Below are 25,574 nucleotides of genomic sequence, written 5' to 3'. Positions count from 1 at the left end.
CGTCAGTCCATGCAGTTCCTCCTGCCCTTCTTTGCACATTAACTTGATGGGCCTTGCAAAGCACAATTACATATTTTTATTGGTTTCAAAAAATTTTTGGGATTCCATTATAGTAGGCTACATTAATTTTTGTTATAATAAGGTCTTTATTTTAAGTCTGTAATGATATCAAATATTATTCTGTCTACTACACAATACTATGTATGGCCTGTCTTGAGAAGCTTCAAAATACATATCATTTTTAGAAGTAAAAATGTAGTCACCTGATTATTCAGTAAATCAATTATTTTTGTTTAAATAATTTTTTTAAATCCAAAAGCAGATGTAAAGTATTAGTTTTTTTTCCCAAAACATATAGGTCATAAAAAGTACAATGATTTTATTCTTCCCTGGGTTAATATTAGATTATGTTTTTTTTATATTGGTTATGCTGTTTTGAGTTTGCTACTGGGAGACCGGAAGCGTAGAAGAAGAAAGAGACTGTGGCGAGGCGCTAGGGCTAGGCGAACGAGATTTTTTTTTTCATGGAGGAAACATACTTCTGGGAAACCTAGGTCACGTCGCGTTTGTTTATAGCGACGGCGGAGTAGTTTGTAAACGAGGCGCATCACGAAGGGAGCGAGTTAAACTGTTTCTAAGACTCAGCTGTTAAGCTAAGCTAGCACCAAAGCTAACGCTACTACGTTTGAGCTAATTGCTAAAGGAGTCAAGAGACTTGTGTTGCCGATGTGGATCAGGACTCACCTGCGTTCTGGAAGGGATGATGAGGAAGAGGGATTCCGCACACAGCTGCTCTTTTGATCCTGAGTCAGAGGATTAGCTTCAGACTGGTAAGATTGCTTCTTTACATTGTGTTTAAATGAGCTTCTACACGCGCCAACGACCCTAACTGCTAGTTTGCATGAAAATAACTTTGATGGCACCATGAAACTGAGCATTGATTTAATGGGGAACAGTATAAGTCTATATTTCTCAAGTAATTTTTGTGTTTCCTTGTCCTTTTAATCATTTAATATAAGGAAATGTTTTGAAGATTTATTGTATACATTATTTCTTCTGTACGCTGTAAAAATATATCCCTGAGTTGATATGTAAACCACTGTGCTTTTTATTTGACCTATTTAAATATTATTTTTTTCTTTTTGGTAATCCTTTTAATATTAGTGCAATAGAGAATTATACTTAACCCTAAGCTTAGTTTCTATAAATTGGAATGTCACTTTCACCCAGTGTTTAATTAAGTGTTGTAGGGCTATTGTAAAAGAATATTTTAGTAATCGAGTACTCTATAGATTATTTTTACTATTAATCGAGTATTCGGTTCTCTCTCTCTCTCTCTCACTCTTTGTTCTTCCTACCAAAAACCTGGTAAAACACAAGAAAGTTCAACATCATGCTGCTGGCACACAGCAACAACTCAAAGGCGGAAGTGACAGCGCTGCCCACCACAAATAATGACCTGGGTGCAACACTGTGCGCTAAATAATAAAACATAATTTAGCGAAGCTTCGAGGCACATAAATTCCCCTCAGGGAACTTTAATAATCAAGGCACTCAAATCATTTGAGGAATCGTTACAGCCCAAAGTGAAGGAAAAGAAGGGTGTATATCAGGTTATTATAATGAGCTGGGCATTGAAGGGGTTACACAAGCAGTACATTTGGTGTGGTCTTCCAAATGTTTTAATGAAATGCATGAATCTACTGAGCAAGAAAAGAAGCTCTTAGTTATTGAATTATCCAATGCATTTAAACAAATGAAAAAAATCACAGTCTTATTGTATCTAAAACAAGCTTTCCAATACAATCAACATGCATATAAAAACACAAATAACACTAGGGTAACAATATGACCTCTACAGATTTTAAAATGTGTATTCCTGTTGCTTGAAATATTTTTGGATTAGCTGTATACTTATAAAAACTTCAGCCCACCTACAGGACTTGGGATTGGTGAACTAATAAAAGAACAACATGTTCTTCCACACCAGAGAACTTGTACTCTTTAAGGACAAGATGATCTTTCTCACAGAAAAAAGTTCCTTTTGAAACACGTGGCAGAGGTGCCTTTGGATCATTTTATAATTTGTCTTGTAAATGAGTTGTAATTTTGTTTCCTCCCTCAAATTTGCATGCCAATTTAAGTTATGTTTTTGATGAAATACAGGTGAAAAGAGCCTTTGTAATTTGTCTAAGGTGTAGTTCATTTCACCTCTCACAAATTCACTCCAATTTGGCAATGTGACAACTTCAGTTCCTGGCCCAAAGAGTGGGCTGAGCGATTTGGACCACGGCACACCGTCTTTGTTCGTTCACACATTACACCAAAGGTGTTTCTGGCAAACTTTAGAGAGATTGTTTGTAATATTGCCTTAAGGAATTATCTTTGGAAATTCCGAAGAAGAGACGCCAAAACCACACATTATCTCTGGATACAGAAGTTAAATGTTCTCAGTTAATGTAAATGAACTTTCGTTTAAACAGTTCCAAAAATTCCTGTTTATGTTGCCTCAAATGACTCATGGCTCATCCAAGACAGACATAACTTTGGATTTCACTTTTAAAATGGCTCCTTGGTCAAATATGTGCAGATCTAACCTGGCCATTGCATTTCTATACAATTCCACACAATTCTCATCTTCACCAGTATCTGGAATTTCTTCCATTGAACTTGATTCCCCCTGTTAAAAATTTAACCTGGCCAATCAGTGAACAATCTGAATTATGACGTGGATTTTCTGTGTTGTTTTAGTATTGGCGGTGTACATCTTGGACAGAACACCGCTCCATCACAGGGTGACAGATATGGAGAGGTTTTAAAATGGTGGTCTGGGAAGAATGATGGAGTCCTGCTATTCCCCAACCCCAAAAAATGGCTCACAATCTTTGACTCACATTTTTTTTTTTTTAGCAACACTTAACCTCTGTCTTAGCAGTGTGAAACCAGCTTTTGAATTAAAGAAATTACTTATGGGGTGTGGATACAGTACAAGGGAAGGACGACAGCTGTGTTGGTAAAAATAGAGCCCTCCTCGCTCACCAACTAACTGACCAACTCAACTCTTTTAATTCAATATTGATATTAAAATCAATAATTTGATGTGACTGAAAATAAAAGCTATGTTTTAAAAGATAATTATTTGAGTTATATTTAATATTAAATACCGAAATCCAGAAGGATCTTATGTTTTATTACTTGTAGAACCATGGGTATAACCAACCCCCCTTGTAGCCGTCCATCCCTCTTCAGTCTTTATGTACAGCTTAAAAGCCCCAAATCCAACCCAACCGGTTAATCCCAACATCTGCCTCTTCGACCCCCAACCTCCTAGTCTTTTATGCCCACATACATCTCAGAGCCAAGTACAACCCCCACACTTATGCTACCCAGGCCTACAGAGAAAGCAAACAAAGTGGAAGTAAATGGGCAAACATGAATCTAAACACATATTGTTTGGTGTCTGGACCCCTTTCTTCCCTGCGTTGATTTTCGTCTGCATATCGGGTTTAGCTGCTTGCCTCCCACAGAAACGAGAAATCATAACAAATCTCCTGCACATGCCTGAAACTATACATACATCGGCAAAATATGTTAACAAATGAGTGAGTGTGGCTTTGGCTGGAGTGCCCACATTGTGGGTTAAACACGAGCTATTCAAATGAAATTTTGCATGAAGAAGGCAGTAAAGGATATATTTCAGTTGCTGTTATACATCCTTTGAAGTTCAGCTGGAATTTAAAACACTCCCATAATGCAGCTTTCCTGATTATAACAACATAATAAATTCCTAGCTAATTTGTTCTATCTTTTTAAATTACATCCTATGAGTTCCTCGGGGTGTAAAATGACATCTTCCTCTTGACGGTTTACACAGGCTGCGTAGATCAGAGGATCAGTGTGTGAACTGATCTGTGTGTTTGTATATGGAACATGTGTGTTTGTGTGTGTGTGGGTGGATGTTGTGTGTAAGTCTGCAGAAGCTGTGAGAACTAACATTCCCTGTGATGACCACAAGGCCATGCAGAGGGGAGACTGGTTGTATTAGCAACAAACCTGTCATTGTTTCACCCACATCAGCATCTTCTTCATGCTACACACACACACACACGCACACACACACACGGACGCACACACTCTCACACACATACACACAATGCCAAGGCTTTTGCCAGGATCAAAGGCAGGAACTGGGATTGACTCAGAGTCTAAGTGTGACAATAGCTACACACATTATTCGTCTTCGTCTGAGTCCGTTTTTGTGGCGCTGACGGAGCTGCAGCGGTTCTTCCCATGACCAAATCCTTCACAAACTGGGTTACTCACTTTATGTTTTAGAACTGAGAGGAATCTTGGACAGCCCACCGGAACAAATACGGTTGCCAGCGCAGCTCAGTTTCTGTTCCAGTCTCAAGGGTCTTTTGAGAAAGGTACAAAATCTCCCAACAGTAAAAATATTTGCTTTGACTCTTCACTCAGTAAGACTCGGTAGCTTTATGCAGTGCATATAAAACTACATGTGAGAGACCATAAAGAACACAAACTAGGAGTCTGAATGTAAATTATTTTATAATTAATCAGTCCCGTTTCCTCTGATACCCTTAGATAACATTCAACACAACTAATTGTCTTCAGAAATCCCTTATTTATTAAGTTACTATGTGGGCAAAATAATCTTCTTTCTTTTTTGTATAATGCCCTGAGATTTTATTTATTGTGAAATTGATGTATATAAAATAACTTGAATTGAATTGAACTTCAGGTGATTTGAGATTTATTAGAGGACTTTTTAAAAAAAATCTTTTTCAGAATGTCTTTCTCTTTCTCACTGTTTAATCAATGTCACATGCTGTTTTTATTTTAATTATGTAAAGCACTTTGAAATGCCTTGCTGCTGAAATGTGCGATCCAAATAAAATTTGATTGATTGATTAGGACAAGTGTCAAAACAAGGCACCATTCCTACAATGATAAATGGTGGTAAAAGCATAATTATGGTTAAGATTTAAATTTAATTTAATTTAATTACATGTTTATATGTTTATTTCAATAAGGACATCTAATCATCAAGGTAATCAGGATATAAAAGACTCCAAATATTACAGGTTTTTAAAAGCTTAGATAAATAGTTGAGCTTTTTAAGCTCAGCTATTTAAGCTCAGCTATTTGTTAAAAAGTAACATTTTTAACAGGAAAAGGTTACTTATTCTGTTAAAAGGAAGAGTAACCTTTTAACAGGTTAGTTTTGTAAGTAAATTTACCTCTGCACAAAAAGCCTTTGGTTCCTTTTCGTCTACATTTGGTTTCTTGAATCAGTACATTTTTTATTTCATGTTTTTCTCATAAAAGATATTTTGAGAGTTTATATCCAAGAAGCTTCATTGGATAAGCTCAGAGCAACATTCACATGGACTGAAGTGCTTCTTCTTCAGTTCCTCTTAATAGTAATGCTTACTGGCACAATTTACAAATGGGCTTCACAAATGTTCTTGAACTTGGACTAAATTTTTTTCTCATAACTGTCCTTGTGTTCTAATAATCCCATAATTTCTTTGTTTTTCCTGTCAGATTCCTCCTGTTGCATGAATGCCAAGAATTAAAAAGCTTTGATAAATCCACCCCTGACTAAATGCCTGCTATTAAACAGACAGAAGCATTTAGGTAATTCATTATTTACCGGAGCTGATATTTGCCATGACACTCAAAAAAAGGGGGTTTAGGTTTTGTTTTTGGCTCGGCATACTCTTTGAACTACAATTGATGTATTCCTGGTGCCTGAGTTGGAACAAATGTAAGATGAAAGAAGTAAAATAGGGAAAATATACAAAAAATTTTAAATTCCAAAAACAAATCGTAAAAGTTAATCTACAGCTCTGATGCACTCTGCCTTAAGCTATCCCCCCCACAAACTGTATCCAATTTAGGGAATTTTGTCAAATGTGTCCACAAGGGATCCAAGTGCTGTTTCTTGTCACAACCTCACTGTAAGCAGCTCAGGTTAGTACTTGTAACACTACTGCTCCTCTTTAATACTCGAGCTCCCTGAAGCCACTGTCCTCATAAATTTAATAATCTGGATACCGATCGCAGTCTGCATGTAGACCAGATTCTGTGCCACTTAAACTAGAAATGATTACATTTCCAGCGAAAATGCAGTGTGAATGCTGTGAGCTGAATATTTTTAGTGAAAATAGCAAAGCATTTGAAGTTAACTGCAAAAGACTTGCAAAAATGTAAGATATAGGCAGAAACAGCAGAATAAAGTAAAAGCCTGCAAAATGCAAATAAAACTACATTAACATAGTCCATTCAGTGTGAAAAAAGCCCTTGTAAAATTAAATTAGCTGGAATTAGGGTTGGAAGGAGGGTTGGCATTTGGGTTAGAATTAGATTTGGAATTAGGGTTTGAATTAGGACCGGAAGGATTAGGTCAGGAACCCTCAGTTACTGGGCCAGTGTTTTTTATGACACCTGTAAAAGATGTTAAAAAGCTAAATAAACCAAAGCAGTTGAAGAATGTGACTACATTTTAAAGTTTGAATGGCATTTTCTAGCTGAAAGTACATGGAAGTACTTAGCTGAAAACTACTGAAAATTCTGCTAAAGGTTTTTAGCAGAATTTTTCAGAAATTGTGGGGGATGTTCCATTTATATCAGTGGAACTTAAGGTCATCACAAAAACTTAATGTCATAAACCATAAAAGATGTCAATACCAAAAGACATATCTGCAAAGTTCTGAATGAGCAGAATATGGTAAAAGTTGATTGGTTGAAATAGTACAACGTATGCAGATGTAGTTAAGTGATGGAAAGTGTAAGTGGGGAAAAAAGTGGAGAAACTCAAGAGTTCCCTATTCTCTCCTTCTGCTTGGACATTTGTACTCTGCCCCCAGTCGGCAGGGCATGCAATCACTCTTAGCTTTTGTACTTGTTTTTGTTATCCGTCCTTTTGACTTGATGTCATTATTTTCTTGTTAGATTTTTTCCTGATGTTTTAAATGTCTTCTTCTTCATCATCTCTCTCCTCTCCCAATACACCATACACAGGCCTCAGCCTTTCCATAATCTCTCTAAGTCTCACTCTTGACCTCACACCCAGCAAAGGTCATCTGACCCTTGCTCTTCAAACTTCACCTCATGTATTCTTCTGCCCTGACACGAAAGCAGAACTGAAGACCTCATTTATCTTTTTTCCCCACTTCCTCTCTCTTGGCCTTTCTGTGATCTCTTCCTGTTCTCCTGGGTTCAGATGCATCTGAAAGCAGAAATGGAGAGTAAAGGTCTAATAACCCTTTTCCACTAGCACCTAGCTCAGTGGCTCGTTCTGGCTCAGTTCTACACAGTTTTCATTTAAATTGAGCAACAGCTCCACTGGGGTGGGGGGCTGACACTCAGGGTTCATTCACACCAGCCCTTTTTAGTCCACTTTAATCAAACTTTTGTTTGTATGCCTAGAAAGTCAGACTAGTTTGGGCAGGTCATGGGCAAATAAACTTTGATGCGGACCAGAAATGCGAACACTGGTCCGCCTAAAAACCTAGGTCTAGGTTCAATTAAAGTGAACTCTGGTGTGATTCGAGCACATATCTGAATGCCAACCGGACTGGCGACTGCACATGGCATTCTTGGTCAGTAGGATCAAAACAAATGTGTGGTACTGCGAGAAATGGCTTGTGGTCTTTTCCCAAAAACAAAAGAAAAACCCTACAATCACTGCTCTATTTTTGTTTACATTGTGTGAAGAAGGAAGTTGCGGTCATATCTTGTGCTCAGCACCAGTGGTGCCAGAGGAGTAGCTTGCACCGTCAGTGGTCCTATGGACTTGATACAACGCAACTGCCTTGTTTCTGAAATGTGCTATACAAGTAAACTTGAAAGTATTCAAGTACCCCAGGTCTGTGCTGGGAAGCAAGCCAATTTAAATTGGCTCTATCAGTTATGATGTAAATGGTTGTTGGTTGCTATAAAAGTGTGTAGTTTCTATTTAACTTAAAACAAAAAATGTAAACATTATTTAGGGAGCATGTGTGTATTTGAGTCTGTATATTTTCTATTTATTGCAGACCCCCAATTAACGCTACCCAGTTCTTGATTCTTAAATTTATTGAAGCTGTTTGTTGAAGAACCAGAACAAACAGTAAAAAGAACAATTCAAATACATCATTACAAAAACAATCAAATTCACATTGTGTGTAAATGCATGTTAACTTTTCATCAGCCCTGTACTAGTTTATTATTGCATTTGTCACTTACTTTTTTATTTTTCATTGTCTTGATTTTTTTTTTCAGCAGCAGCAATATATGTTTTTATACTGGTCGTAGTGGAAAAACCTTCGGGTAGAGTACCAGTTGATTTCTTTGACTTGGAACTCAAATAATCCGACTTCTAACTACAAACAAAACATACTACAACTTTACATTCTATGCTTCAAAATTAAACAAGAACCCATCTGCTCCAGATTGAAAGTCATCATGAATATTAAGTCAAAGTTGAATACCAACACGACATGCGATATTATGAAGCATAATCTGAGTTGATGGCAGAAACGATCCTCCACAGATGAGAGCAAATTGTGAACATGTCAGCAAATATCTTTCACTTAATTATCATTCTCCTTGCTAGCTGGGACATGGGTCAGAGTAGCTGCTGAGTGATCTTGCAGTTGAACAAACATTCACATACATGCACACTCTCTCATACACATCAGAGGGAAGTGCAACACTCAGTGTATCAAGGGGGACTTTGATGTTCCTGCTTTTGCTGGACAGCTGCGTCTGATGAGAGGGGAACGCAGACGCAACGAGCTTTGGCAGCTTTGGCTAATTGAACTGTTCACTCGCTCATCATATGGGGGGAAAAAAGCTTAGACATCCAAGCTCTCTCTGTGTGTGTGTGTGTGTGTGTGTGTGTGTGTGTGTGAGAGAGAGAGAGAGAGACGGGGAAACTAAGGGAGACATACAGGGATAGAAATGAAGATCTCTCTCCCGCTCAGGTGTTCCCATCTTCTTCACACTCCATTCCCACTTCTGCTCCACCTCCTTATCACGCTCCTCTCCCTCTTTTCTTCTGACCTCCACCTTTTGTTGATCCGCCTCCCTGAGTTTTTCCCACTCCGCCTCCTTCCGTCCCCCTCCATCCATCTTCCTCTCATCTCTTCTTTGATGTAGTGATGCAGGGTTATCTGGGGTTCTTGTCTAAGGGGAAAAGGTAGGGGGTGAGAGTGGATCTAGAGGGAGGAATGAAGAAGGGCAAAATGAGAAGAGGAGAGGGAAAAAACTAGATGGGGTTTGGGGGTGGGGCTGTGGAGATGATGACAATTTTTTTTTTTTACTTCTCCCTGTAACATCTCTTTCAGCATGCCCTTCACCTTCACCTTTAAAAAAAAGAGCAAAAGCAACCCTGTCTTTTTCTCTTTTTTTTTTTTTCTCTTTTGTTAAAATATCCCACAGTCCCCTCTAGGATGAAAGCTGGATTGTAATTCCGGCCCGAAAATCCTATTGCCACGGTTTCAGTGAGTGCCAAAGCATGGCAGAAAACCAGCATGACCTCAGAGAGCATGCTGCACTCAAGATGTCTCTTTATTTGTATTTATGCTATTTTAAAATTCAAAATGAATGACATGGTAACATCTCTTTTGCTTGTGAAAGAAAATCCCCACTTGTTATGAAGTCTGGCAGTGCTTTTCTGATATTTTCTTTCTTCTCCAAACTTAAAACAAATAGTACTGAAGACATGAGCTGCTTATTAAATAGCACTCATCTTAAGTGACAGTGGGAATTCTTTTTTTTTGTTTGTTTATTGAGGTATATATACAAGAACATCTGCGAAGAAGGAGTCAGTTTTCCCTGCCAACTTCCACTCCTTTGAGACCACCGGGTCAAGAACCTGCCAGCCAGCCCACCTTGTATGCTGCCAACTTGATTTGAAAGTAAACCGGAAAGCATTCACCTACAAGCGTGCAATGCTACTGCTGATGCATATAAATGCATGGGCATACAATTATCCTCTCATGCAAACACACAAACACATGCACACACACAGACATTAGGAGGTACTGTATTTCCTGGAGAGGATTTGTTAATTAGGAATCACTTAGCGCTGTGCAGAGTGGGAGGTCTATGCTGAGACCTGAATGGTTAATTAATTGATTAGCATCTTGTGGTTAAACAGATCAATAACAACCCATCTCTTCACATGCAATGTCCATAATGTAATTAATACGTACTTAGGTAAGTAAACTGACCCATGTGTTCATGTAGATTTGGGCTCAGAGTAGTGCAAATTATCAGGGAACAAAGAAAAAAAATCATTAGTTTACTTTTAAACATGAATGCAGTGAGGCTTCATGGATTTACAGTCTATTAGACTGTCAGCTGGTCCAGTGGTCTGGCTTGGAATATTAATATCTGAACGAAATCCAAACTTTTACATCAATCCATCCATCGATTTTCTGTACACCTTTGTCCCTAGTGGGGTTGGGAGGGTTGCTGGTGCCTATCTCCAGCTAACGTGGGGTACACCCTGGACAGGTCGCCAGTCTGTCGCAGGGCCTAAACTTTTACAATTAAGAGATAAAATGGGAAGAGAATAGTCCTAAGTCCCATGTTGCTCCCTGTTGCAGAAATTAGTTTCAACATGTAATATAAATTCCTCTGATTTCCTATTTATTTGTTAAAAACAAAGCTGTCCCCAGTCAAATGGCTTTCTTGACCAAACTACCCTCTAATGTTAACTTCAGCCACATTCCTCCTATCAACATAAAAAATTTTAGTAATTGAAAATTGATGCAATGATCTATGACTCTTTCACTTACTTTGTAAACAGGAGCAAAGGCACATTTTGTGTGAGTGCACTTGTGCATATCCACCTGAACTTGACAAATTTGATCGATTGTAAAGTTTGCTGAGGAGAGAGAAATGTTTGCATGTTTGTCTTAAGATATTTCTTAATATTTTTTCTCAAATGATACACACAAAACTCCTCCTGTCACTTTAATGTAGCAAGGCCATTACCATGGTTACTACTTACTACTTGGATGGCAAAACTGTGTGATAAATTAAGTAAACACAAAGACTTTGCTTTAATTTGATAGCTGACAAAATGTTCTCTTTTATCACACTAAGACTTACCAACTCCAGATTTTTTTGTTTTTTCTTTTGTTTTTTTTTACCATGTGTGAATATAAATCTGAGTGCACTTTACGTGGGTATGATGTGGTTTGTTGTGTTCACTTGGATGAGCTAAGATGTGTAGCGTCTTCTCGTGGTCTGACAGCAGGTGGGTCCCATGTCCCCTGCAGGATGCGTTGATTAGATTGGCCCAAGCTGAGCCAGGAATCCAGCCGAGCGCTCTGAGGACTGTACCAACATGTCGTGGGGATACGACAGAGACCGGCGGGGAAACAATCACAAAATACAGAGAATTCAATACACTCGTGAAAATAGTGTTTCTACTTACCATACTCTCTTATATCTACCAGTGAATAGACAAATGAATTATCACAACTTATTTCTTTATAGAGGGCAACTAAATGAAATTACTCACGCTTATTGCTTTTCTATCTACAAATTCTTTTGTAGATAGAAAAAATTTTTGGATGTTATCTGAAAAAGAAATGTGTTGACTTTTCTTTTTTATAGTTGAAAGTTTCAAATTCCAGATTTTCCTTTTTCTAAATTCACCATCTTGCGCAATTGGAAAAACTTTAAGGTGATATTAAATGACAGTCCTGTGAAGACAATGTTGCAGTAATCAATGTGACTAAAGATAAATGCAGGGATGAGTTTCTCATCTGTCAGTGTTTCTCATCAGTTCAAACTATCACATCCCTGGTTTGATTTTGTCTATTATTTCCATTATATAGTTCCAAAATGGTCCTAAATTCAATAAGCACCATACATTGAAATAGTTCTAGTTAAAAACTGAAGCCATGTTTAGTGGTCTTAATGGATAAGATGGCTAGTGTGATATTTTCAAGTGTTTACAACACATTAGTATCTTCTATTTAACCACTTGTTTTTAATGCCAAGCACCAAAAACATTAGAACACAAATGATTTAAAAATCAGGCAATCAATGTAGAATGACATTGTCTGTTGGTTGAGTTTGTCAACATAATGGTGCGTCTCAAGAATTGTGAACAATTTAACATAAATTTATCAATTTCACATAAATGTCAAGGTGACGATGCTCACCAGAAAGTTTGATTTTGACAGTAGCTGGACAGACTTTGCTTAGATGAGAAGCATTGTGACATTTTTATGTGGCACAACTTTGTGATATTTCCTGTTACATTTGTTTTTTGAACAGTGACACTGGTGTTTTCACTGTAGGCTTGATCTCTGGTGATCTTGGAGTATTTCTGAACATCCTTACCACTTTCCTTTCACCTGGTGGTGACATTCTGGGCTAGATGAGTAAAGCTTTGGCTCAACTGGGTTTTCCAATAAGCCACAATCCCAAGCACTTATCAAAAGCAGTTTTGGTACAGATAAAGCTGGCCAGGCATAAAGTCCCTCCAATGGTCACCCCAGCCTCAACAACTAATATACAAAAGTTGTGTTCTTTGCCAAAATCAACTATATCAACCACCAACAGTTGTTACATATTTGGCTTTTCTAAAAACATCAGACACTTTTTGGAGATGACAAAAGACAACTTATAACGCCGTCTTGTTGCTCAGTCAATAGTACATTTAGAAGAAAAAAAACAACTCCCAATGGGACTAAAATTCCCTGGAGGGCCAGAAATCTCTGAGTAAAGGTACATACCATACATAGAAACGTCACAGGCTGAAAAACAGTGACATGAAGACGTCTTATTGTGGACGGATTCAGACAAATGGATGGAGAGCGAGCTTGAAAGAATAAATGTAGGATTCAGAGTGAAGAACAGAGAAAGATGGGATTAGAAGAATGGAAGGATGAGGAAAGAGAGGCTGCAACAGAGGGATCTTGCAGTACCTGTGATGGATGAGCTTTAGCCCAGGTGTGACGGCGCGACCAAATTAAATCACTGAGCAGACAGCAATGAACGAGAGACAAGGTTATCACGTTCACCTCCTCCCTCTTTCTCACACTCCCCTCCTTCCCCTGTCTACCACCCTCAGTTGGAGACTCACTGGGCTGTTCTCACTTTACTATCAGCTCAGTGCTTCTCAGCGTGTAGTCCACAGGGAGAACTGGCCTTTGGTTCTAAGTTGTGTTAGACACATTTCAATCATTGGCCCTGCGAGCCTTTTTTCAGCTAACTCTTACTTCTACTTGGTGACGTGATAGATGTGGCTGTCCATTCCAAATCATATTGTTACGTAATCTAATAAAACAGTATATCTCTAGCTGTAGCATTATATGGACACTTTTTTCTACATTGGCTCTTTAGACTAGACTGATCTCCTCTATTCCAGTCCCAAATGTAGCACATTTCCTTTTTCCACCACACCATAGATGCTCTATTTATTACATTGAGATCTGAGTGATGTGGGGTCCTAGAACAACAGTGAGATGGGGCATTATCTTGCTGGAATAACCCATTAGATGGATGACAGGCTGTGGCTAATTATTAGTTAGGAAGCAAAATATTAAGCTAGAACGCTAAATATCTAGCCTCAAAATATATGGTGACTTAGCAAGCTACATCTTTAAGATGAATATTCATCTTACAAAATAATGTGCCAGCTCACCAACAGAAGTTAAATTTAGGTTCACAAGATCCAGCTTGTAAATAGTCCACTTATCAGGTATCAGCAAGTCAATAAATATCAGCAACTCGATAAATATTTAACTTTGAGCTAAACACGTAGCTGAGCTCTAACTGAAATTTAAAAAGCATAGAATGTTCTTATGTTGCAAATATTTCACTGTGCTTTTATATAGATGCAACACTGAAATATGTCTAGATGTGTACAGACAATAATGTATTTTTGCTAAAAAAAAAAGACCATGTCATGTTCGGAGCATTTTCAATTATTTTGTTTGTATAAAATACTTTTCCAACAACTAAGTTGGGAAAGACTCCACAAAGCTGGAGTCTATTAATGTATTAGGCAACGAGTCAAACCACTGAAAATGGTGCTTACAGTATAACTGTTTCATTTCTATCAACATCATTCCATTTCCATTAATTTCCCTCCAGATCATTATAATGTGTGCCATCAATCACAAGACCGGACCAAGTGATGTGTGTAGTGATGGGAACCGCTCTGCCCCTTCCTGCTATATACAAACGTGTTGATAGAAGAGACTCCTTTAATGGTGAATGTTCCCTAACCTCTGACCTTCGACCATTGCCAGACATAATGATTGCTGCCATACTGTTAGCGCTGACATGAAGGTCTGTATGCTGCTGTGTTATTTGGACAATGACTGACTTGTTTGGGAGAACAATGAATATTTCAAGGCGTTTTGTTTTCTAAAATGATGAAGATGGATGGAAAAATGTTTTTTTGAGGTAGAGAGACTACAAAGGGAAGAAATACTTAGAATTCAAGGAGGTTTTGAATCACTAAAGTTGTTTATTTACTTCAGTTTTGCCAAAGCGAATTCATCAAATTCCCATTTGTCACTGAGACACTTTAAAGGTTTCCTCGGTTTGCTTTTGCATGAAAAATCATAGTTCATGTCACTCTTTCTACAAAAAATATGACAAACTGTTATACAAGAATCCAGCAGTTAAATCCAGGCGTAGACTGCGGGGATCATGGTTTCCATCAAAAGCATGATTTCAATCCTCCAGATTTCTTAAGCAACCATTCCACATGGCTTCTATTTCAGCTGATAAACAAGTTCTGAATAAATTAAAGGCTTCGCTTCACTTTATTATATTTATTGTGCGGTTCCTCATGCAATCCCGCATCCTAGCTAGTGCTGTTGAGTCACGGGCTAATTCAAACTCTAATCTGAGCGAGTAAACTTCAAGCAGAGCATCCAGGGCTGATGTACACAGGCTCACATCCCCATATACACACAGGCTCATCATCTGCAGTCTCATTATGTTGTTGATTCTTCATCTCCCGACAGACAGAGCTATTTACCCAGTGTCTCTGAGTCGAGGGAGAAGGATAATGAGACTGATGTGTGCAGGGGTGCGTTCTGGGTAATTTGTTTGATACAGGAGCTGATGGGAGGTGAGAAAGATCACAAGATTAAAACAGCTCTTTTCCCCACCTTAAGCCTCCCTTGATCTTTTCCCAGCCCTTCTGTGGTAAAAATGTTGATAAGACATGGATGCTCCTATCTGATTGTGGTTTTTATTTAATTCTTACTCTTTAATCTTCTGTAATTTAAATATTACCACCTTACAGGCACCAGCACAGACAAGCAGAAAGGTGGCTTCCTGAAGGGGTTTTGCTGTTTCCTGACCCTCGACCTTCTACTGTTTCATTAGTTCATTCTGACCTTTGAACCCATAACTAGAAGCCTGAAGGGGTGCATGCTGCAGGATTCAGGTGACAAAAAGGAGTGCCAACAGAACTTTATCCCATTCTTTTGTTCTTTATATACAGTGCCAGAGGAAAGAATGGATAACCCTTGAATGTTTTGATGCTTGATAGATACAAACCAAATAAATACATCTAAATTAAGAGAAATATAGTTTAAATTAGGACTGTGAGACAAATTAATTTCAATTAATTACATAGATCTTAATGCGCTAATAATTTTAATTGCATCTTTTTTACAGCATTTCTTGTACACTTATAAATCTGATGCACAGGCCTCTTGACCTACAGGGGGTTAATTTTTATTTCAAAAAACTATGTGATGGGACACTGAAAGAGATGATCAATGTAGATATTCAAATCTAAAATATTATCTCGATGCAAAACATGTTGCAGTCAGTAAAGATGGCCCTAACTAACGTCTGAATTCATCGTCTATATGCTTAAAGAAGTAAATAAGTTTCATGAAGAAGTAGACGTTTTATTTATACAGCACTTTTCCAGGAACAAGTCAGTTTACAGTGCCAGGAACACCTGTTCATGTATGAAGATATGTTTCTGACAAAGCTGAATGAGTATAGTAACAGTTGACACCAATATGATGACTGAATAACCTAAATAACAGATTAAAATGAATAAATATGTTAAAAATTGTTTCATAATTGATGAAAGAGCTTCAGTTGTCTAACATAGTAACAATAGCTGGAGAAATAACTTGATTCTTGTTTGCAGTAAGTCAAGATGAAGGTCAAAAAATACCACTAATAACAAATTGCTTGTATAATATCTTATCTTGTAAAGCTCCAGAACATACAGAGGTATAGAAAAGCATTAAGATCCATATTTCTTCCTGCTCCTATTGGAGACCATTAAGCAATACATTAAATTGTCTTTGTGTTTAACCTCTGAAACTTTCCACAGGAAATTCTTTCCACTAAAGGAAGTCATACCATGCACCCATGCACACCAACCACAGTCTAGTCTAAGGTCTCTAGGTTCAAACTTTGTGATGGATTAAGTATGAAAGAATTTGAAACAATCACTAAAATTGTATCAAATACCTTTAAGATTATTTACTGCATATTGTAACCACAATAATAAAATGCCTTATGATGTATGAAGTTTAAGCCAATGAATATTCAATTAACTGCCAGGGTAATGTTGAACATATTCAGTCTTCAAAAATGCTTTTAAGTGGTCTAGCAGGGGAATTTCCAAAACTTTAAAAATCTTAACAGTTTGTCAAGAGTGGTTACTGAGAAATAATTGATCAAATGCTGATTTTTGTATTCAGAGAATTTATATGTAGTTTATTGTTTAAGCATCTGCTCAACAGCCTGGTCTGTTTGGCAGAAGTATCTTTTATAAAATCGTTACTGCACTCGGTTGCAAAGTTGAGGTAGTCTTTAGGTTGCCTCTGGTCATTCATAATTCACCATTGGAGTCGGCCATGTTCCATACAGATGGAAGCTCTTAAAAATGAAGCTGTTTTGTGGAACCACAGGAGGTAGGGGTGAAGCTCAGCAGGGTTGAAATTGAGAGCTATTCATCAAATGTGTGTCGGACTTCTTCTATTTTTAAGAAGGGTAAAACAAAGATTTTATAAAGCTCAGTTATTAAAAAAAAGGTGCCTGTCTGCTGACTGTAAGTCCCCCTTTTGGTTTTGTTCTTTTTTTCAGGCATCACTAGAAGAAACTTCACTTGGCTAAATTTTTTCCCATTTAATTCCCTAGTGTTAAGGAAATATGTTTTAGTAAGCCAACAACTTGAGGGTGTTAAACTACCTTCTTTGGCAATCCAGAAGCAAGAATCGAGTTCAGTCAGACCTCTCCTTTGTCCATCCTCACACATGTCACACCAAAACAGCTAGACCATGATAGAGAGAAAATATAGCACAACTAAGTTGCTGAAATATTCTATACTGATATAGTTTTAAAGATGTTCCTAATATCTCTCCTCACCATTCACCAAAAGAGAAAAGAAAACATTTACTGAGATGGACAGAAGATCTAAGTAGTTGAGTATTAAGTCCAAAATCATTAAAGGATTTGAATTTGCTGACATCGCAGTTTAGAAGGACTTCACATTTAATTTGCATCTTTATAGTTCTACTCTGTTGTTTACATCAGACTCCGGCATCTAAGGCTTATAACATATCTGACCCTATATGAGCTTAGCACAACAGCCAAGCAATTTAGGCTGAACAAACCCAAATTTAATGCACGGTTGCTAAGATGTATTCACAGCAACGGCATAAAAGGTGACATTTGAAAGGTAGCACATTAGTGAAATGCACCAGATACATTAATTCAGTGTGGCTAAAAGCCTTGTTAGCATTCACAATTGGATTCAGAATGTACAATAATGAGGGAGAGGCGAAGGCTGGGGGGAGAGGGAGCACATGGAGAGAGACGGATGCAACAAAAGGACGCAACAGTGAGAGGAGGAGAAGAGAGGAAGAGAGAGTCTTTCATGTCTCTCCTGAGTTTAAAAAGGCCTCCCTTTCATGTGAGCATTGTCATATTTTATCTGTTCTCAGTCCATTTGCCCCACCTCCCTCCCCATGATAAAAACACCACTCTTTTACTGCGGACAATCGAACGAAAAGTGCTGTGTGTCAGAGAAGAATGACGCATCCAGATGAAAGGGCAATATGTGTTCAGGCAGCCATATGTAAGAAAACAAAAGATGCATTTAAAATAATCCTATGAATTTAACTCTGCAGATACTGCAGAGTTATATGCATAAGATATAGCATAGTGCATTTGAAAAGCATTACATGTGAAATTAATGGAAGAATATTTAGTTGCTTAAATCTTTTCTATCTGCATCAACAGGATATTATGGGTTAATTATTGGTCCAGAAGGACACTGGCCCCTGCACAGGTTGGATTGCCTTAATGTGCCTCTTCCCAGTCTAAGACTGGACTATGCACAACTTTACTATGACAAACTGATGTATCCACCAGTGGATGAGAGGGTTCCATCTAGGGCTGAAACGATTCCTCGAATGATTCGAGTACCTCGATTACTAAAATTCCTCGAGGAAAATTTACCTGCCTCGAAGCTTCGTTAATTTATGTTTTATTAGTTAGCGCACCGTGTTCCGGCCGGGACTTCATTTGCGTTGCGCGGAGCTCTCACTTCCGCCTCTGAGTTGTTGACAAAAGCTAAGTCTCAGCGGCATAAAGTCCAATCTTCAAGATTGGCCCGTGGGGATTTTATTGATTGATGATAATGCCCGACTTTTTATCGTTTTTGGGGAACCAGTAAGCATCCTTAAAATGACTTGGGAATGCCTGGAGTACGGCAGCATTTCTCCTCCGGGGCTGCTGGTTGAAAGCGAACGGCGGGAAGAGCGCTGAGGTGAGCGGATAGCCTGAACAGGGCGGGCGGCTGAGTAGCTGATGCTTACCGTGTAAATGTAGCTTTACCGACGAACCGCACAATAAATTTCATATCCCGGTCTGAAGAAACGGGTGGCGGAGCGCATCGTACATGGCTGGTAGATGAGTTTCTGAGTGTGACCAGTGAAGGTGTCGTAAATATCCCGTATTGCTTCCCCCCGTGTTCGTCCCCCGGTCTAACGGTTCGTCAGTCCGCTGGTCTATTTCCTCCCCTCCACCCCGTCTTACGTTCCTTCATTCGCCCTCTCCTCCCACTCCAGGCGGCATTTCCCGTATTTTCAAACCCAAAGCGTGACAGGTTAGGTGGCAAGGTGAGTTTAATTAATCTATTAAACTCACTGAAGATGAATACATAAACTAAAAGATGGATTGTAGACATTTTTTATAAGCAAATTTGTGAGCCTGCCTCTTTGTTATTAAATTCAATATAATTTCAGATTTTTCTATAACTTTTCTTCTGGTTAACTTAGAAAGTGAGCTATTATTGTTACAGGTTAGTTTTCTAAACTACAAAAAAGCAACTGTTAGGGATGCTCAAATATGAAAAATTGGACTGATATTGATATCTGATAGTAAAACCGGTATTATGCCAGATTTACCAATATTTCATTTTATAAATTTTTTTTATCCGATTACTCGATTAATCGTAAGAATAATCGATAGATTACTCGATTACTAAAATATTCGTTTACAACAGCCCTAGTTCCATCACTTCTATCCCAACCTGGAGTGCATCTTACTGGCCACTCTAGGTTAGAGTTCTCCCCTCCGTTTGGAAGTTTGGACTTTGACATTTTTGGAGCATCATCCGTTTTCTAAGGCATAGACCGGATGGGAAAGTTTACTACAACAGAACTTACTCAGCAAATGTTTCCATTTCCCCTTTTGATCATTAACTCTTTTTTTTTTTTTTTGGAAAATCCAAAAACCACCCCAAGCAAGCCTTGTTGTTTCTGTGTAAATAAAAGCTTAGTGTTCTATGTGATCAACTAAACAAACATGACAGCAGTTTACAACTCTACAAAATACAATGCAGCTGACATGCAAGTTTGCATGACTCACTTTTTTCAGGTTGAGGTTGTCTTGGCATTGCTTCACCTATATGTTAGCGTAAAAAGTTTGTCTTCCTGGACAGACAGCTCACCTACATTTATGTCTCTTATATTCAAAATCCTTATTTACTTTGCTTCCTGAAGATTGACGACAGATTATTTTCTTCATTTCATTTATTGTTTGCTTTTCCTTGGCACCCCAGACATCTTCAGAGACCCTCTTTTTGTTATCCATGGTACTTTGGGGTGTGATTTGGTTCCAGGTTACAATAGGTTCCACCTACTGATTTTAATTAGACCTGATGTGTTGTTTTGCTCCCAGGGTGAATGTTGAGTCCGGTTCTGTTCAGTTTCCTTGTGAAGAAGGCCAAGAACTGTTGGCAGTCACTGAGCTATAAAACACTGAGGGCGTAAGAGCTTTGGTAGAAGAAGCTGGCAAGCAAAGAAGGCCCTGAAAATAACTTTGTATTTTTTTTCTTTTAGATTTAGTTCATTCATACATTGGTTTGTCATAGTCAAGTTGCGCATATTGAATATTATCCCACAGTATTCACTAGTTATGATTTTGTCTGTTGTGATGTCTATTAAAAATATTTTGTTTCTTTTTATATTTATGAAAGCTTTCAAAGGATTATGTGCTCGGAGTCTGTGGAAATTAGCTTGTCTGAAGTTTGTTTTGATATTTCTTATTTATTTACACACAGACACACATTCTTATGCTGGAAAGGCAAGACGCCCCTCCCCTGCTGCGACAGTTTTTATTGGAATTTCCCACTCCGCTGTGGAATAGCTTTTTGAAGGATCTGGGAGTAGTGATGCAGTGCCTATAATTCAGAGGGAGGGACAGCCAGTTTTTCTTTGAAGATGTAGATGTTGAAGCTTGAGGATCCCTTTTTTTTCTTGCTGGCTATTTGTGCTTTTTGTTCTCAGACAAATTAGCCGCTAACTCGGCCGGAAAAAGCAGTAAATCACAAAAATGAAGCAGGCTTTACAAGCCTAAAGAAAAACAGCTTTGGTCTCTTACTTAAGTATTTATGCCATTGTTGGAACAAAAGAAACAGCATAGGAAATACAATGTACTCTTTTTCTACTTGGTTAGGATAACATTCAGTTGCAAGACAGAAAAAAATATAGTTACGTCAAAGGCAAGGCAGAGATACTTCTGCACGGGATGCAGCTCTCCATTAATTATTAAATCTAGACATTCTAGACAGCTTTTATGTAAAATGTGTGAAAGAATGCCATTAGTGCCTGGATTTATCTAAAAAAAAAAAAACCCTGATGTTTAGAAAAATGTAATAAGCTTTCAAATAGATTTATTCTCATTTCAAAACCACTTGTTCTAAACAGTGTATTTAATAACCTTTAGACTATGGTATTCTCAAAGGAACATTGTGTTACTGTATTTACCAGGCACTCTGTCTGTCTCTGCTAAAAGAGACAGTAAATACATGATGCCTCCTCGTTCATTTTTGCTCCAGTTTTTTCCTGTGGGACCTGTGAGGAGCAACAGAGGAGCAGAAGAGGGGGAAAAAAGGGGGGAAGTTGAGGTTGGGGGAGTCTGTCTCCCATTAACTTTATCTCTATGGGAGCCCAAAAATGGGTTCTGTCAGCAGAACATGGACCTGCTGTCAAGAAAAGAACGTGAGAATGAGAGGGAGGTATGAGAAGAAAGAAAGTGAAGGAAGAGGTATTACCACAGCATGCTGCTTGTCTGGGTTTTATGAGGAACACTCTATTTTTCACTTATTACAAGAAATCTAGTCAAAATATCTGAGTGAAATAAAAGCTTCAACACTTAAGATCTCTCTCTGTACTGACTGGAAGCGTTAACACTGTAATCACTACGATGTCTTCCAGGCAGCTCTGAACACCAGCCTACTTCCTAACAACAGAGAGCAATACTTTAAATTCACTCTGCTGTGCCGTGGCCAACAGTGAACAACTGATTCACAAATGCCTCGTTTTATGGACCTCTGTTAGGATGACGCCTTGGTTGGCAGCAACACTCTGTAAAAAGAAATCCACTAAGGCAGCCTCTTAGTGCCAGACACCTTCCTTTAGAGGAGATAGACTTGAGTTCGGCCACATAAGTTATGTGTTATTTACAGTTCTGTGGTTTTTATGATTAAGAACGCCGCAAGTATAATGCATTGCAAAACTATGCACATCCTCAAAACATTTTGGATTTTGTCGCATTAAAAACCACTAAGATCAATGTACTTTTGGCGAATCAGAAACAGAAAATTTCACTGAAATTTTAATGGGGGCTATTAGGTCAAATTGAGCTTTATATCATGTTATAATGTAATTCCCAGGAGTGTTGATTTGGTTCTTTCATACATGTTTAAGAAAAACTTGCTCCCACAAAATGCCTCCTATTTCCAAAAAGTTCCTCCTGAGAGCTGCAGCGTCCAGCTGAGCTCCGGCCTTGCAGAGCACCTCTCCTCCGACTCTGCTCCTTCAGACTAGTGACAACAGCAATTAGCATACATCTGGTGGAACTGCAAGTCTGCTGATCTAACCATACAAACTACATCACAGTTCAATGCTCTTAAAAAAGGTTGTAAATAGGGAGTGTCGGGAATGTCAGAAAGAGCAGGAGCTTCTTAAAGACACAGGCCCAATTTCAAAGTATCAAATTGGGAAGTCAAATTACCGTATTTTCCGCACTATAAGGCGCACCTAAAAACCTTCAATTTCCTCAAAAGCTGACAGTGCACCTTATAATCCGGTGCACCTTGTATATGGACCAATATTGAGCCACAACAAGTCTAACAACTACGGTAAGCAGTCGCCGACTTCATTTTCGCCCGTAAAAGAAGAAGCGTGCAGTGCATGCTGGGATAGTTGTCAGAACGCTGGTTTGTTAATAAAGTTTGACTGACCTATCTACCTACCGACCGTCTAGAATCAGGTCATCTGCAGGTCATTTAGCACCACGTTCTCCATGAACATGCTGTGCGCGAACGGAGAAGGGTGACCATTGTCCGGCCACGGCCCGGCCCAGTCGCAGAAGGCTCTCCTCGCCAACCGGAGTCGGACTGTTTTGTTGACATTCCGTTTAGTGCAGTGGATGCATAACGTAACTCCAGCCTCTCCTGTATATCTATTCTATGCGCCTTATAATGCAGTGCGCCTTATATATGAAAAAAGTTTTAAAATAGGCCCTTCATTGACGGTGTGCCTTATAATCCGGTGCGCCTTATAGTGCAGAAAATACGGTACTTTAAGTCATGTTTGATGTATACAGAATTTTTATAGCAACTGAAGGTAACATTGATACTTGACTGTGCTTTAAAATGCCACCGTGTACCTAAAAATACATAATGCTGCACCTTTAACATTATGGCTTCCGTCCATAAACATACGTTTTCATTCAGAGGGCATAAGAATTCCCAGTAAAATATAAATATAACACCTGAAACATTACACCTAAGACAACATACAGGTAAAACTGCCTTTAAACGGTTTAGGCTATGGTCTAAAATTATAAAGGAGACCAGCTCTTATCCTTAAATTCACCTTTAGCCCATTTGCAGACAGATAATTAGTTAAGCAAATATTTCCCTTGTTAAAAATATGAAGAGATCTCTCAGTGACTTTATGATGTCTTAGTGATACCTTTCCCAAACACAGCTGACAAGCAGAACGAGTACAGCTGAATATAATTATGAAGCTTCATCAGTTCTCTTAAAGAAGTAAACGACATGACATGAAAAACGTTGCATTTTATGGTGAAGCCTTATGACAGGCCATGCTTTTAATCAATTTTGTTAAGTAAAAGCAAAAGCTCTTGTTTTTCATTCCTGTCAGACCAACTCCTTCAGCAGGTTTGTGAAGAGATCTTAGGACACACAATTTTATGATACTAAAAAGACACAATGTTTTATGTTAAACTCAAATAGTTTTCACAAAGCGTTACCCAACTACAGTTATCATGTGACTTTGTCTGGTTAAGTAATCCTCTGTTATGATGGTAGATGTTTTAAGTTTGACATCCTGTTTCAAAGTTTGAAATGCAGTGGAGATGTTGAAGCTACAGTGGAGATAGCATCTGCCCTTTGAATTCACAGTGTTTCTCACAAACCATTTGGATGACAAAACAGCTGCAAAACCTGTACAGAGGTCTCAGCCCAGTTTAAATTGTCTGCCCAAATTTTTAATTCTTGCAGAGAAAGAAAAAAATATTAATAAAGAGACAGAAAGGTGATGTATAATTTGTAAAGGAGTAACGTGACAGGCTAATGGTAAACTTTGACATCTGCTTAAGCGTTTAGCACTAGCATTGATTAGCCTGAACTGCGTCATCTTATATTCATTAAAACAGTTTGTGAATTGCGAAACCATTATGTACACAAATAACACAAAAAACTGGATGCTTTCCAAAAAAATATTTCTAAAATCCTCATCTCATCTCAAACCTAATATCATGAGCTGATTGTATCCTGCGACATGTAGTTTATCAGTGACAAAACCTTCTTAATGCATGAGGGATTGTGCTCTTCTTTTTCCCTAAAAGAAAAGTATTTATTTCGGTTAGTAGTTGTGGTTGGTCATGACTGATTTTCATGAGTGCTTATCTCCAGCGATCAGTGGGCGAGAAGCAGTGTACACTCTGGACGGGTCGACAGTCCAGAGGGCAACATGGAAACACACAGGACAGGCAACCACGCATGTGCACACTCACATCTATGAGCAATTTAGAGAGACTAAACAACCTAACAGCAATGTTTATGGATTGTGGGAGGACGGGAGTAACTGGAGAAAACCCTTGCATGTGGATCGAGAACAGACCAGGATTCAGTCACAGAATCGTTTTGGCTCTTCTTTTCTTTTTTTCTGTTTCAGCGGTGTATGTTTTTGTGTCTTATGTTTTATTCTATGGATCTGTACAGCACTTGGGTCACTTTGGGTTTGTAAAGTGCTCTATAAATAGAGGTTGATTTGATTAATTTGAAGCAACAACGATAACCACTGCACCCCATGCAGCCCTTTTGGTAAACCACAGCAACGTAGCCTGAACTAGCACTTTGCTGTAACAGTATATCTGGGCCTGTATAGCTGTTTTAAGCCAGTGATTGTGGAAGCAACTACACATCAGATTTTGTTTCTAAAGATAAACAAATGTAACAAGTGAAATAGGTTAAATAAAAATAACTATTCTTAGATATTTTAGTACACATTTTTAGTAGTTCTCTTTGTGACAAGCACACACAGAGAAAATCAAGACTAAAAAACATGCAAAGTTATATAAAACACAAGCTTCTATTTCAAAAATAGTGTGTGTATTTTTACTTTCATAATAGATCAAAAATTGAATGTCCATTAAGGCATTCTTGCTCAGTTAAAACATGAGTCATATTTACTAAATGTCACCTTTATTAAAAAAGAAGAAGAAAGACAGCTTCCTTAAAAGACGGAGCGAAGTGCTCTGACAGAAGCAGAGAGGTGAAAGGGGATGGATGGTGTTGAAATGAAGTGCAGATAAAAGGACCAGACAGCGAAGTGGACACTTGGGCCATGTGCAGAGCTTCAAGACTCTAATATGTTTGACATCACTGCTGAGCCAGACAGATTTTTTTCCTCCCATGTGCCAAACCAAACATGAAGCACATGTCCGCCTTATCATATCTGTGGAATAAGCAAGTGGAGAGACGGGTGAGATCAATGAGACCAAAA

General features: G+C 38.3%; 1 long non-coding RNA gene across 1 annotated transcript in view; it reads left to right on the top strand.

The window, feature by feature from the left end:
* Positions 1-341: 341 nt before the first annotated feature.
* Positions 342-25,574, top strand: part of LOC106926673 (uncharacterized) — a 151,638-nt gene continuing 126,405 nt past the window's right edge. The window contains exon 1 of the long non-coding RNA XR_015765055.1: positions 342-830. This is a non-coding gene — a long non-coding RNA (uncharacterized LOC106926673). The remainder of the gene's footprint in view (positions 831-25,574) is intronic.

This window comes from Poecilia mexicana, unplaced genomic scaffold (assembly GCF_051168715.1).
Source record: "Poecilia mexicana isolate PSO_F unplaced genomic scaffold, ASM5116871v1 scaffold_13, whole genome shotgun sequence".
NCBI lineage: Eukaryota > Metazoa > Chordata > Actinopteri > Cyprinodontiformes > Poeciliidae > Poecilia > Poecilia mexicana.
The sequence above is the reverse complement of the archived record's forward strand: the minus strand, read 5'-3'. Positions and strand labels throughout refer to the sequence as shown.